The sequence below is a fragment of the Juglans regia genome, chromosome 10, assembly GCF_001411555.2.
Source record: "Juglans regia cultivar Chandler chromosome 10, Walnut 2.0, whole genome shotgun sequence".
NCBI lineage: Eukaryota > Viridiplantae > Streptophyta > Magnoliopsida > Fagales > Juglandaceae > Juglans > Juglans regia.
In genome coordinates, this window is record NC_049910.1 from 35,524,201 (window position 1) to 35,538,866 (window position 14,666).

General features: G+C 32.4%; 2 pseudogenes; both read left to right on the top strand.

Annotated features, from left to right (window-relative positions):
• Positions 1-1,515: 1,515 nt before the first annotated feature.
• Positions 1,516-4,055, top strand: LOC108994505 (annotated as a pseudogene).
• Positions 4,056-5,708: 1,653 nt separating this feature from the next.
• LOC108994456 lies at positions 5,709-7,028 on the top strand (annotated as a pseudogene).
• The last annotated feature ends 7,638 nt before the right edge of the window (positions 7,029-14,666 follow it).

Below are 14,666 nucleotides of genomic sequence, written 5' to 3' on the forward strand. Positions count from 1 at the left end.
ATCTTTTCCTCCATGATTTCTCTCATTCATTTTAAATTATTCTAAAAATATTTAGGACGATGCTAAACCATGCATTGCTTGAAGAAATCGTCGAAAAAAATCTACATCACACAACGGCATCAGCATCAGCGTCGGCATCAAATGTTGACACGAAAGATATAATTAAGCTTGATGATCTTGCTGGTTTTCTTAAATCATTACAGCCAATGACGGTACATTTCTAACCTTATCTTAAGGCTACATATTATTTACAACCACTAAAAATATATATCTGTTGCAAAATTAATGCAGAAAGTAAAATTTTGGATTAAAGCAACTATTTGTGTGGTTGATCTCCATCAAATATTCTTCTACATGTCCTGCATTGGGTGTAAAAAGGGGACTGGATATGAACAAAATGAAAAATTTCAATGTTATCATTGCAAATACATGAGTAATGCACAACCACGGTATACATCTTATATTCATATTTTACGTCATAAATGTTTCTTTAATCAATTTTATATTATATTCAAATTATTGCTTAATCATTCAGACTAAAAAATATAGTTTGTTTATATAGCTGTTGAGCTTACATCGACGTCGACGATGGTAATGGACGACTAGGAGCTGTCATGTTCGGTAAAATCGCAGAAGAAGCTCTAGGTTGCACAGCAATCGAACTAATGGAACATACAGGAGAGGTAACCAACTTATTCATATTCCAATTTATATTTTAAAAACATTTAATTTTAGATATTCAAATAGGAAGTTATTAAAAATATCTTTTACATTATATTTATTCACCATACAAGAACATTTACCGTATATCCAAAATATTGCAAAATTATGTTCAACAAAAAAATGGATCATACAATTGTGTGCAGATTTAGATCAACTCCAAAAACAACGTCACAAAAATTTCAACGTTCTCTCCATAAATGCTGTGAATGAGGAGAACAATGCTGTGAATGAGGAAAACACACCACTTTAAATCCATTATGTAATATTTAGTTGTTTCAGACTTTACTTTCAGTAGCAAAAGAAACAATTATGTAATATTTAGTCGTTTTAGACTCTACTTTCAGTAACCAAAAAAATAATTATATAATATTCACTTTCCTGACTTGCTTAAACATATAGTCTGTCTAAATCTATTATTAGAGACTTTAAACAATTATAATTTACTTAAACAATTAATTATATTATCTTCATAGACCTAATCATTAAATTCTCTTATTTTACACTAGATGTTTATATTTTAGAATAACCTAATACAGGACAAACGTGCATCGCACGTAAATACACTGCTAGTACTTATACAATCATTTATCTTTTTCCATATCTGGTATCCCATCGAGAAAATGGTAACTAAGCGACTGTCGTTTCATTTTCCTCCCTTGTAAAATGTTAAACTGTAGAGTCGTAGACCAACTTCTGATGGTCTCATACCGTCATTTCCTCCAAGACCCTGAAAAATAGATTAAAATCTAAAATTAAATAAGTATAATAATTCATGAGAACAGGAGAAAAAAAACCCCGAAGAGACATGGTGGAGTACAGTGCAGAAAGATTCAGAAAGAACCAGTTTTCAGATCTGACTCATCTAAGGCTGAAACCAATCTCCTTGTCTGGTGTGTTCGTGGTAGTCAGTGGAGACTTGTGGATCTTGAAGCTCAATCTTAATTTTCAGGTAAAGTCTGTTACTTCTTCAAGTCCGAAACTTCTCGACTCTTGTAAACAGTTGCTTTGACTCCTAAAATTTGTTTTCTGGTTTGGGATCTTTTCAAAGTTATGCTTATTGTGTAGGCCTAGATTCTTTAAAATCTTCTGGTTTCAGTGTCGTATTTGTGATTCAAAGTGAGAAATGAGCTTCACTGGGAACTGATCTGATTTTTTGGTGAGGTAGTTTGAAAGACCTGCTAATTGGTTAGAGATAAGTTTCTAAAATCTGCTGAATTTCAGGGCAGTTTCAATATCACTGGTTAACAGATGTAGTTCTATCTTTGGATTTTGATATTTGTTTCATTCGGTTAAGTTTTTATGGAGTTTTACCTATATTTGTATTTTTGAGGCCTTCTTGTGTTTAATTGGGTGCACCTGAATTCTCCAAAGCTTTTTAGTTTGAGAATCTTGGTGAGGGTTTTCGTAGGATAATTGCGGTAGGCCAAAGATGAGTGAGAAATTTTGGGTGAATGAAGAAGATAGGGCCATGGTGGAGTCAGTGGTGGGTACAAAAGCGTGCGAGTTCTTGGTTTCATCTGCTTCTGAAAACACGTCATCAGATTTAGTTCCGATGTCTGGGGATTTGAGTGTCCTAAAGGGCTTGTGCCAGATTGTTGAAGGGTCCAATTGGAATTACGCAGTTTTGTGGCAGGTTGTGAGCTTGAGATCTGGTGGTTCTGCCTTAATATGGGTAATGGATACTGCCGAGACCTTAGACGTGGGGGAGCTGGAGACCTGAATAGATATGGGGACAGCAGTTTGAAGGGAGTTGAGAGGAAAGAGGGGGTGGAGAAGCTGGTGCTCTAGAAGCTTCAAGCTTCATTTGGTGGGTCGGATGAGGATAATTTTGCAGCAAGTCTAGATGGAGTGTCAGCTGTTGAGATGTTTTACCTCACCTCAATGTATTTTACTTTTTCGGTGTGATTCATCTAATTGTGGACTCGGAGAGTTGTATGCATCTGGTAAATCAATTTGGGCTTCAGATATGCCTAGTTGTTTACATCATTATCAACAGAGGTCATTTCTAGTGAGGTTGGCTGGGTTCCAAACTGTGGTGTTTGTGCCTGTGAAATCTGGAGTTGTGGAGCTTGGTTCGATCAAATCAGTTCCAGAAGAACAGAATATTGTCGACATGGTTAAAACTACATTTGGGGAATCGAATTTTGTACAGTCAAAGGTATTTCCCAAGATTTTTGGACATGAACTTAGTCTGGGTGGTACAAAATCACGCTCACTCAATATTAATTTTTCTCCTAAGGTTGAAGATGAAGCTGGTTTTATTTCAAAAAACTTTCAAAGTACAAGCAATAGGTACCAATCATGTTTATGGAAATTCTTCTAATGGATGTCAAGGTGATGATAATGATAGTTTTTCCTCAAACGATAGTTTCTACAGTTGAACCAGATGGCTGTTGGGGCTTTTAATCCCCAAACGATAGTTTCTAGTTTGGAGATGTCTAGGGATGAATCATCATCGCAGCGTAATGAGCGGAAACCCAGAAAGAGAGAGAGAAAGCCTGCCAATGGGAGAGAAGAACCATTGAATCGTGTGGAAGCAGAGAGGTAGAGGCGCGAGAAGCTTAATCAGAGATTCTATGCTTTAAGAGTTGTTGTCCCAAATATATCTAAGATGGACAAGGCATCTTTGCTTGTTGATGCTATTACATGTATCACTGATCTCCAGATGAAGATCAAGGTTTTGGAAACTGAAAGGAGCTGGAAAAAAATAAGCATAAAAAGCTCCCAGCACCAGAGTTTGATTTTCAGGACAGACAAGACGATTCAGTTGTGAGGATAAGCTGCCCATTGGATGCTCACCCGATTTCTGGAGTCATCAAAGCATTTAGGGAACAACAGATTGTAGCTGAAGAGGCAAATGTTTCAATGGACAATGACAAGGTTATTCATACGTTCTCCATTCAAACTCAAGGTGGTTGTGCTCAGTTGAAGGAGCTGATGGCCGCCCTTTCCAAGTGATCTAACCAGTAAGTTTGTGCTCAGGTGACTCAATGCATCTCCTTGAAGAAGAATGGAATCTGATGTTGACAAGTTCATGATTTGTAATTTAACTTCAAGACAGCTGAATGATCTTGTTCTGTAAATCGATGGAGAGAGTTATTCATCTTGTGATCTGTCTTTTAAAGTGCATTAAGGCCATGAATCGGGTAGGTTGTGGATGTAGGCAGCAGTTTGCTTTAAAGTAGTAATTTTAAACTAACTATTATAGTTCAGCTAAAGATAGCAACTATTAACAAAATTTGGGCTATAAAAGAGATGCATGATCAGCCCAAAGCATGCTCTTGTAGAAGTTTTGTTACTTGTCCAAACCATTTATTTATCTTCTTCTTCTACCTCGGTGCATTACTTTCCATGATTTCAGGTCTATTTCTCAGCAGCTGAACAAGTATTTCAGGTCTACATTGTAGGAAACGTGATTTATTACTTCAGTCAATCTGATTTTTACAGGGAACACTACTCCCAATAAGGTTTTGGGTTGTAGTTTGTCCCCTCTTCATTCCCTTTCATAGCCAAATACAAACCTCGGTTCTTAAAAAAAAAAATGAACAAAGCCATGCATGCCAGCCTGGCTTAATTCATAGTGTTTAACTTGATATCCAGGTCAAGAATACGCTTGTGAATGTTCATCTCTTAAAAAATGAAAATTGAATTATAATAAAAATAACTTTATTCCAGAAAACATTTTAATTTTTTTTAAATATCTTATTATTTTCTCCAAGTATTTATAAGAGAAATATTGTTTTGAATTGGATGGGATATTGACTTTTTTGAGAATTTTTAGGGGAAATTTTTGTCTTTTATCCATATATATATATATACACACACATCTATATATTGTTTTCAATATTTTTGACTAGCTAGCTAACCAAATCATCAGGAACCAGCTGAATGTAGTAGTAAAAATATAAACTAGTCCACATTCCCGACATTATATATGGTGGCTTGGCGTTTAAGGTACCCATTTGATCCATTCCAACCGATCGATCTGGTTCAACCTTCAAACCCATGGCTCAGTCAAACCCCGATATATATGTCAATACGCAGGCACTAGTCAAACCATTTTACCAAGTAGTACTGCTGATAAATCTTTGAGAAACAAGCCCTATAAGTACCTCATCTCCTCCACCTTAATCAAGCCATCCCAGCCAAAAACATTTGTTTTCCTGATCCCAACCTATATTAGCTCAAAAACTCAGAGATAGAGAGAGAGAGAGAGAAAGAGGGAGCAGAAGTAATTATCAAGCAATTCCTTCATAACTTTATAAAGATGGTTTTCTCCCAAAGGAAAAGTACCTTCGTCTTGGTAGTAGTAGTGATTGTCTGTATCATTTTATTTGCTCCTGCACAACTGGGAGCAATGAGGCCATTGGAAGGAGAAGAGTACTGGAGGAAGAAGGCTAGCGGCCACCTTCTGATTCAGTCAGTACTTCAAAAGGGTCCTGTCACTCCATCTGGTCCCAATCCATGCACTCACATTCCCGGACGGGGCTCGGGTGTATGCACCTAGCTACCAATTAAAGCTCACACCTAGCTGGCCTGCCTTTTCTGATCATCACTCTCATGTTAATGAATGGCCCCATGCAGTGCATCCAACTCCACAACCGTGCTCCTGCATCCACACAAAGCCGAGAACCATTCAAAGCACCGCACATCCTCTCAGTGTTAACCAACACCACCACCGTTTGAATTTGCGCAGCCCAAGCCATTGCCAAACGCTACCCACACTGCTCCACACACGGTAGCACCACCACTCCATCACCCTCTGTTTTTTTTTTTTTTTTTTGTCCTTTCCAAACTCTATATTCTCAGTAGTAGTGATCAAGGAACAATTTTTATCCGCACAATGACACAATAAGTATACTTACTGAGGGAAGCCCATTAAAACTTCAAAAAGTTGCCCTATAACTTTCTTTCTTCTCCACAGTCCATTCCCATCCGTCTCCTCTCATTGACTCAGAGGTTTGTAGGAAGCAGTAGAAGAAAGGATGGTAAAGACCTATGCGATGAAGGGGAAGAAGCGGAAGACGATGGAAGAGGTATATGACAGAGAAGAAGAAGGAAAAGAACAAGTAGCAGAATAGCCAATTCAAGATGCAAAGAGAGATGTGATAGAGAAAACAAGTAATAGATTATAGCGAGGAAGAAGCAGAAGAAGGAAAAGAAAAGGAGGTAGTGAATGAACTTCAGGGTATTCCGATTGCCCCAAGCTAGCAGAATGCCGACAAATCCGGTTTCATCTTCATTCTTGAAAAGACTTCTTTAGTAGTTGCAAAAGTTGGGAAGAGTTATCAGCTTTTGAACTCAGATGACCATTCCAATTTCTTACGAAAAAATAACAGAAATCCTGCTGATTACAGGCCTGACATTGTTCATTAGGCTCTGCTAATGATTTTGGATAGCCGAATTAATAGAGTGGAAGGTTGCAAGCTATGTATGTGAGAACTAAGAAAGGTGTCCTTATAGAAGTTAAACCCTATGTTCGTATTCCAAGGACATTTAAGCAGTTCGCTGGTATCATGTTGCAGCTGCTACAAAAGCTAAGTATTACTACTGTTGGTAAGCGTAAGAAACTTTTGCGTGTGATCAAGAACCCTGTAACCCAGTATCTACCCATCAACTCTCGCAAAATAGGACTATCACACGCAATCGAGCATGAGGTACCCAGCCAAATTCAGCAAACGCATTCCATCTTCGCACAAAACACTTGAATTATTTGATGGGGTTAATTTGTTTTTTATATAACACGTATAAAACATAAAAGTGCTTCAACTCTGTTCTAAGTGCGAGTTTGGTGCATGAAACTTGCGCTGGCAATCACAATTAGAACCTCCTGTGGTCTATTTTTTCATTTTAGTTTCATTATGTATAAGTGCACTTCATCTCCAACTCACAGAAGCAGCCCACAGTATACGCAATGTCCACATGAAAGCCTTGCATCTTCATTCATTATCATTAGTATTTACAGAATAGAAGAAGAATGAAAGAGCACAAACAGACGCGCACTAGGGTTTGCAAAGCAAATGCTATGTCTGTTGCAGCACGACCCCAAATAAGTGAAAAGAAACAAATGAACAAAAAAGAAACGAAAAGCAGCTGAAGTTCTACAGTGAATCGGAAGATTGTATCTTGTTACACGTAACCTTGACTATCAGACGCTTCACGTTCTCGACAAAAGCTCGGGTAGGATCCATGGCGCTGGGTCGAGTAAGAATGAGGTGGGCGACTTAAAGAAGAGCTACCATGCACCAAGAGAGGCGCGATGGGCTTTGGTTGTTCGCAGTGATTGCTTAATATACGAAAACTAGAAGTCGTGAAGGAGTTGACTTGGAGACTTTTTTGCACGTTCCGAATCTTAGAATAATTCACGTGAAATTTGTTTGGAAATAATTTATCATCAAAAGGAGTGCCGGTTGCATAAGGTTGCGCAAGACTGGTTGTAAGTAGCTTTCTCAGGAGATAAAATGCAGAGGTTTTGTTTTCTTGATTTGAGGTCAAACGAAGAGTGAACAGTATCGAAAATGGGAGAAAATGAAATGAATGAAAGTGAAAGTGTGGAGGATTAGAAAAAGAATGAAAAAAAAAAAAAAAGTGTAGAGATGAAAAGTGAAAATGTGAAGAGAAAAGTCAAACGCGGGTACTGCACACGGGAAGGAAGTGAAAAATAAAATTAAAAATAAAAAAGTGAAGAAATACCACGTGTACACGTCAAGCGAGACTCAAAATTGGTGTCTATAATGGAGGCTCTACCATTTCCCTTACGTTTTTTTGACTCTACCCCAGCTAGCTAGCTCGATGCAGATTGTACACGTCATACATGAGTACATTACACGTTAGCTAATTTACACGAACTCCTAATTTAGCTAGTCTAAAGTTGATCACGTTGGACGCGCGACATGGCTGCCACAATGCATTAATGACTATATATATATATATAATTAAAGTTGACATGTGGCAATTTGTGATTTAACCCGCGGAGTTATAAGAAATATAATAAAAAACACATGACCAAATCACAAATTGCCTGTAAGCTTTTTATTAGCTGGCATGACGTGGAGTTCTCTTGGCCAAATGGCAAGTTTCCTATCAGAAATATTGATGGAAGATGCAGGATAATGGAGCAGGCCGGATAAAATAGAGAGTTTTTTAAAACCTTATATATATATATAATATTACATATGAATGTGAAAATCCATGCAGCAGGAACCTCTTCTAAAATGATAAAAGTCCAGTCCGTACGTATAAGATACTGACTTTGTAATTAACCCAAACACGAACGTACAATCTCGTTCTTATCCCATACTAAATAGAGCTTTAGTACTTGAGCATAAACCAAGTAGTTAAAGGAAACGCGCTAATTATAACGAAGGGCTACATTAGTTACCATATTGTTGCTTTGACAGTACATGAACATGGCTAGAAAGAGCGGTTTTTCAAATATTTTCATGCTAAATTATTGCTTTTGTCATGAGTACTAGCATATATATGGATGGATTAAACGATACATATATATAGAATTAGTCTACATACAATTCTTAAATAGAGATTGCTCATGATACAAATGCATACAGTTATATATGTTTAAAAAAATTAAAATTATAATAATATCTTTTTGAAAATTATGTTTTTTCTCTTTTTACTCACATTCATCAATGGGGCTGCATATACAGTCCTCTAATCGGGATTGCAAATAAAATTTTTCATGTATTAAAATAGAAAATGATAGGATTATTACTCTGCTACTACCCATTACTACTCTTTTTGTATTTGATTTTAAAAAAAAAAACTATTTTACTGAATGGTTAAGGAAATGACTATTACTGAATGGTTAAGAATATTCATGATGTCTTGTACTCATAGAAGATCATTACTTGCTACTATTACATCATCAACATAAACAAGTAAAGCAAGAAATGAATTTGCAGTGAATTTGATAAACACAAAATAATCACATTTGGATTGTGTAAATCCATGATTCAAAAGACTAGCTCTCACGGAATTAACTTCGTGCATGGCTGTAGTACAGTAGTACCACTACTACGTACATTGCACTATCGGGAGGGATATGGTAAAAAAATAGGAAGAAATCATCATTTGTCGTCCTAGCCTCCGTTATTAAAGAGTATAAAACCCCCCCAATAATCTTGGATTAATATTAAAGTTAATAATTGTGTCGACATACTGCATATATAGTGGTGGTGGCTAATCATTTCTTAATCACATGCAGATCAAGATTCCTCTGCCTTTATAAATTTCTAGCTCTCTGTGTTTCTTTTCTTGGATAATTTATCGTACTTTCATAATCATGTCTTTAATCTCTCTCGTATCAGAATATATATTTTAAGGAATAAAATTGGTTTTCTTAACCATTAATGTCATGCAAGTGGGTGTGAAAGACCATGCTTAAAAAAACCAAAAAAAAAAAAAAAAAAAGGAGCCAGTTGTGAGGAACTAAAATTTTATGAGTTATACACGATTATTAAAAAGTATTTGAAATGGCCGAAAATTAAGTACGGATTCTACATAAAAGCTGGGTGGCCACATACAAAAATTAAGGTGCCTTTTCCATGCATTAGAGCTCTCTCCTAATGGGCTTCGAAAATGTCAAGAAGTTCGAAAGTCTCTACACATGAAGCTTGCATGGAATCTCATTGCAGGAAAATCGTTGTGGTCTCAATTTTTTAGAGCAAAATATATATGTTAAGAATACCCTTATATCTTTGGTCGCCTATGCTAGTGGTACACTCCAATAGAAGATGGTTGCTAGCTAGATGTATCCCGGATGTGTTGCAGTGTTCTCGTTGGAAAATTAAGTAAGGGGATGCATTTTTTGGAAGGATAAATGGCTTGACTCGGGACCTCTTTGTGACCAAATAAATGTGGTGGGGTATCCAGACTTAAGACAAAAATAGAAAATAAAACATCAATCTACTTGATCATCGGTCTATTCAGCAGTTTGAGGAATGATTTGTAGTTGCACTTGATGAGTACAATATAAAGCATTCACATGATCTCTTTAATACGAGTCTCAACTCTCAAGCTGTACTATTGCTCGCCGATCGAGTAATGAAAAGCTGCATTGCCGGCCACATGATGTGTGTGCGCATTGATCACGATCCAGTTTTTGTCTTCTTTCTAGCTTCAGAACAAATGCTTTGATTGATTAATTACTGTTGGGATGGAACCTACCTAGCTAATTAGTAAATTTAATTATAAAACATATCATTAATTAATTATCTATTATATATTTGTCCGAATTAAATAAATATTAATTCAGCGTACAGATCGGTGGATGCATGCACGCATGCATGGCGTTTTCCTTCAATTTACACAATTGAAACCGGCGTATACGTACCCACTCCCGAACTTACACAATTGAAACCGTTTAATTTACACTAAAATTTAAGGAACTCTTCCCGATATGCGTTAAGAATACTCTTATTAGATTAGTTAAAATTAAAGGATATTTTTTATGAATATAAAAAAAATTTAATTTTTGACTATTTTATTCACATAAATCTTTACATTAGAATAGTTATTTTTTCATTATATAATAATAAAATAATATAAGATAAAATTGATTTTAGTTATTCACATTAAATCTCCACATTAAATTATATATTTATTCATTTATGTAGTAATGAATAACTAATAATTTTAAAAATATTTAATTTTTTAATTATTAATTTATTTTAATTTATTATATTTTACTATTCTACCTATTATATATTAATTAATAATCATATTCTTATTAAATTAATATATCACTAACTCAAATTAATATATCAATTGTGATAAAATATGTGATAGAAAGAAATTAAGAGAAAAATAATTAATAAAATATATATTTGATGTATGTATAGTGACTTTTAAATTTGAAAAACTTTTGAAATTATTTCTGTAGTTAAAATTTAGCTACTCTATTATGAGTATATTTTATTTTCTAATAGTTACATATTAAATAAACTTAATTTTTAATTAATCTAAACGAGAGTGCTCTTAAAAGTGAGTAATTCTCACGTTCGTTTTAAAGATCACCTAGGCGATTCGGATTATGACGAGTAGTTGCAGCTTAATTTAGTTTGCTTCTCTAGTACGCATGTAAGTATATACGTCCCAAAATGCTTACAAATTAAGGAACTGCCGATCAGAAGGTTCATGGAAGGAATTAAGCGCAAAAGATCATTATTTTATGAGTGGATCTACACCCACCACTGGGGTATCCGGAGCTCCCGCTAGGCCAATTCAAAGGTTTTCTTATTATTTTAGGTTTTTTTATCACATCATTTTTTTAATGCTTTTAAATGTTTTTTTTTAATTCATAATATTATTAAAAAATATTTTTCAATCCTTAAGTTTAAAAAACAATAAAAAAAAAGGGAGCGAAATCCCCCCACGAAATCCTTATAAGCTTTTTCTTTATAATTTATGAATAATAATAAAATAGTACTGAATTATTTATGAATAGTAATAAACTGTTTATAAATAGTAGTTACTAAATAGCATTTCTTAAATCGTAGTGAATTATTTATGAATAGTAGCTATTAAATAACATATATATACCCTCAAGATGTTAAAGTTTGAGGCCTTTATCACATAAAGCATGGATGATGCGCGTGAGATTTTTTTACCGCAAGAAAAGACATGAAAATTCATCAACATATAGAAAGTACAAGGGCTTAATTTGGCAGCTCGATCGTTCTTTCCCGGAAAATGATGCCAAATTTTCCTATATATTATATATATATATATAGCGCTATATATATATAGGTATAGGTGATGATGATCACGTTCATCAAATTATAATTCCAACGTCCAAGCTACTCGATCGATCTCTTACTATTATCACATATCACATCCTTCCTTAATTTCTTCATAGAAACAATGGCCTTCTTGAGGAGAAACCACATTTCGAGCAGTATCAATTGTAATGCTAATACAAAAGTGGTGATGGTTTTGTTCTTAATTTTCATGGTCATGCCTGATCTTGGTGAGGCCATCAGGTGGCCGACAGGTAGTGGCAAATATCCAAAATACGTTGTGGAGAAGGCTGCCATCTCGTTTCCAGATCATACTCCGGTGACACCTTCGGGGCCTAATCCTAGAGAGCCCAGCCACCATCACTAGCTAGTATAATAATCAGTGCATGGATGCTTCATTAGCTGCATATATGGAGACTATATATCAATATTGGAGTACTTGATCTAGCAGCTTGCTCATTCAGCATGCTTAATTCCTGATCTGCCTAATTAATTTGTTTTTCATTGTGTTGATCACGTACGTATATATAGGAAATTATAGAACGCATGATCTCGATCTATTTGATTTCTAGTACTACTACATGTCTCTTGTGTTACAGTACTACATTTAACTTTCTGAAGGCTCGATAGCCATGACTATTGTAAACTAGTTAATTTATCAGATATACGGGTGTGTTGTATAATTAAATTAAGCTGATGCATTTATATATATATATATATATTAATATTTGTTCTTGATCTTGTTTCATCCTTGAAATATATACTAATATTGATCATAGATTAATTGTGCTTATATATAATCAGAAACAATGGTACTTGAATTGAGAAATTCGATCGGAGGCAAAGCAAAAACAAAATAAATAAAATGAATGCATATATCTATATATATATATAATATAATTTAAAAAAAAACTACTTTACCTCTCCATTTTGCCCACTCCATTTGACCGCTGGTAAAAAAAAAAAAAAATTATTTAATAATTAAGAAAGTAATTTTATAGGATACGTTTAGTTAGTGAGAATATTTGAGAAGTATTGAGAATGTTTGTGAATAGTTATGAGTAGAGATTGGAGTGAGTTTGTGGATCTCATTGAGAATATTTTGAGTTGTTTGGATGTGTGAAGTATGTTGAGTTGTTGACTTTTGGATAGGTAGTTGAAAAAAGTGTGGGTCTCATAAATATTATAGTGATTTTATTTTTAGTAATAAATATTATAGTGATTTTATTACAGTGATTTTTTAACATCAATAAATATTGTAGTGATTTTATTTTATTTTTATATACAATAATGATAAATATTATAATGATTTTATTTTTAATTTATATATAATAGTGATAAATATTATAATAATTTTATTTTCATATATATAATAGTGATAAATATTATAGAAATGTTATTTTTTATTTATATATTATAGTGATTTTATTTTTTATCTATATATAATAGTGATAAATATTATAGTGATTTTATTTTTTATTTATATATTATAGTAATTTTATTTTTTATTTACATATTATAGTGATTTTATTTTTTTATTTATATATAATAGTGATTTTATTTTTTATTTATATATAATAGTGATTTTATTTTTTTATTTATATGTTATAGTGATTTTATGTTTTATTTATATAATATAGTGATTTTATTTTTTATTTATATATAATAGTGATAAATATTATATTGATTTTATTTTTTATTTATATATAATAGTGATAAATATTATAGTGATTTTTTTTATTATATATTAAAGTGATTTTATTTTTTATTTATATATTATATTGATTTTATTTTTTATTTATATATTATAGTGATTTTATTTTTTATTTATATATTATATTGATTTTATTTTTTATTTATATATAATATAGATAAATATTATTTTTTATAATAGTGATAAATATTATAGTGATTTCATTTTTTATTTATATATTATTTTTATTTTATTTTTTATTTATATATTATAATGATTTTATTTTTTATTGATATATTATAGTGATTTTATTTTTTATTTATATATTATATTGATTTTATTTTTTATTTATATATAATATTGATTTTATTTTTTATTAAATATTATAGTGATTTTATTTTTTATTTATATATTATATTGATTTTATTTTTTATTTATATATTATAGTGGTAAATATTATAATGATTTTATTTTTTATTTATATATAATAGTGATAAATATTATAGTGATTTCATTTTTTATTTATATAATATTGTGATTTTAATTTTAATTTATATTTAATAGTGATAAATATTATAGTGATTTTTTTTATTTATATATAATAATAATAAATATTATAGAATGTTTGTGAATAGTTATGAGTAGATATTGAAATGGATTTGTGAGTCTCACTGAAAGTATTTTAAGTTATTTGGCATGTGGAATATTTCTAATAGTACGAGAATATTTAGAAAGTGCTAAGGTATTTTCGTTACCCAAATACAGTCTAAGTGTATTGGTGTATTATTTTCTTTTTTAAAAATATTTAAATATATTAAAAAAATACAAAAAAAAAATGTTGGGCGTACCGTGGGGCCCTACTCTATAATTAAAATCACCAAATTAAAAGAGAGAAGATTCTCAAAAAGTACAACGCGTTTGTGCCACTACCTTATATATATAGGTGCATCGATCGCCGGGAGGGACTATTCATTTCCGAGAAATTAATGTGTGATATATATATATATCTATCTATCTATCTATCTATTTGTGGCCACCATATATGTTAAAATGTTATCTATTAAATAATACTACATATAATCGTAGACTACATAAACCTCACGTAATAATTTTAAAAAATAAATAAAGTCTATTATTAAAAAATTGATTCTTTTTCTAAATATAACTCGTAGTTACTCATTTTTTTAAAAAGATTACGCGGATATTTACGCATTCTACGATTATAAATATTATTTTTCATTTTATATATATAATATATTTGGCACATGTGCGTGTAATATTGCCTAGATTTACGTAATTACAATGCAATAACATGGTAATAATAATACGGGGCCACCGTCACTCCACCTATCTCATTTTATTATTATCATGTTATTGCATAGTAATTACGTAAATCTAGGCAATTTTACACGCACATGCACCAAATATATTGTTAGAGGCACATCTTTCCTAAATATTCAACTTGTATTACTATGCAATGACAGTGTATATTT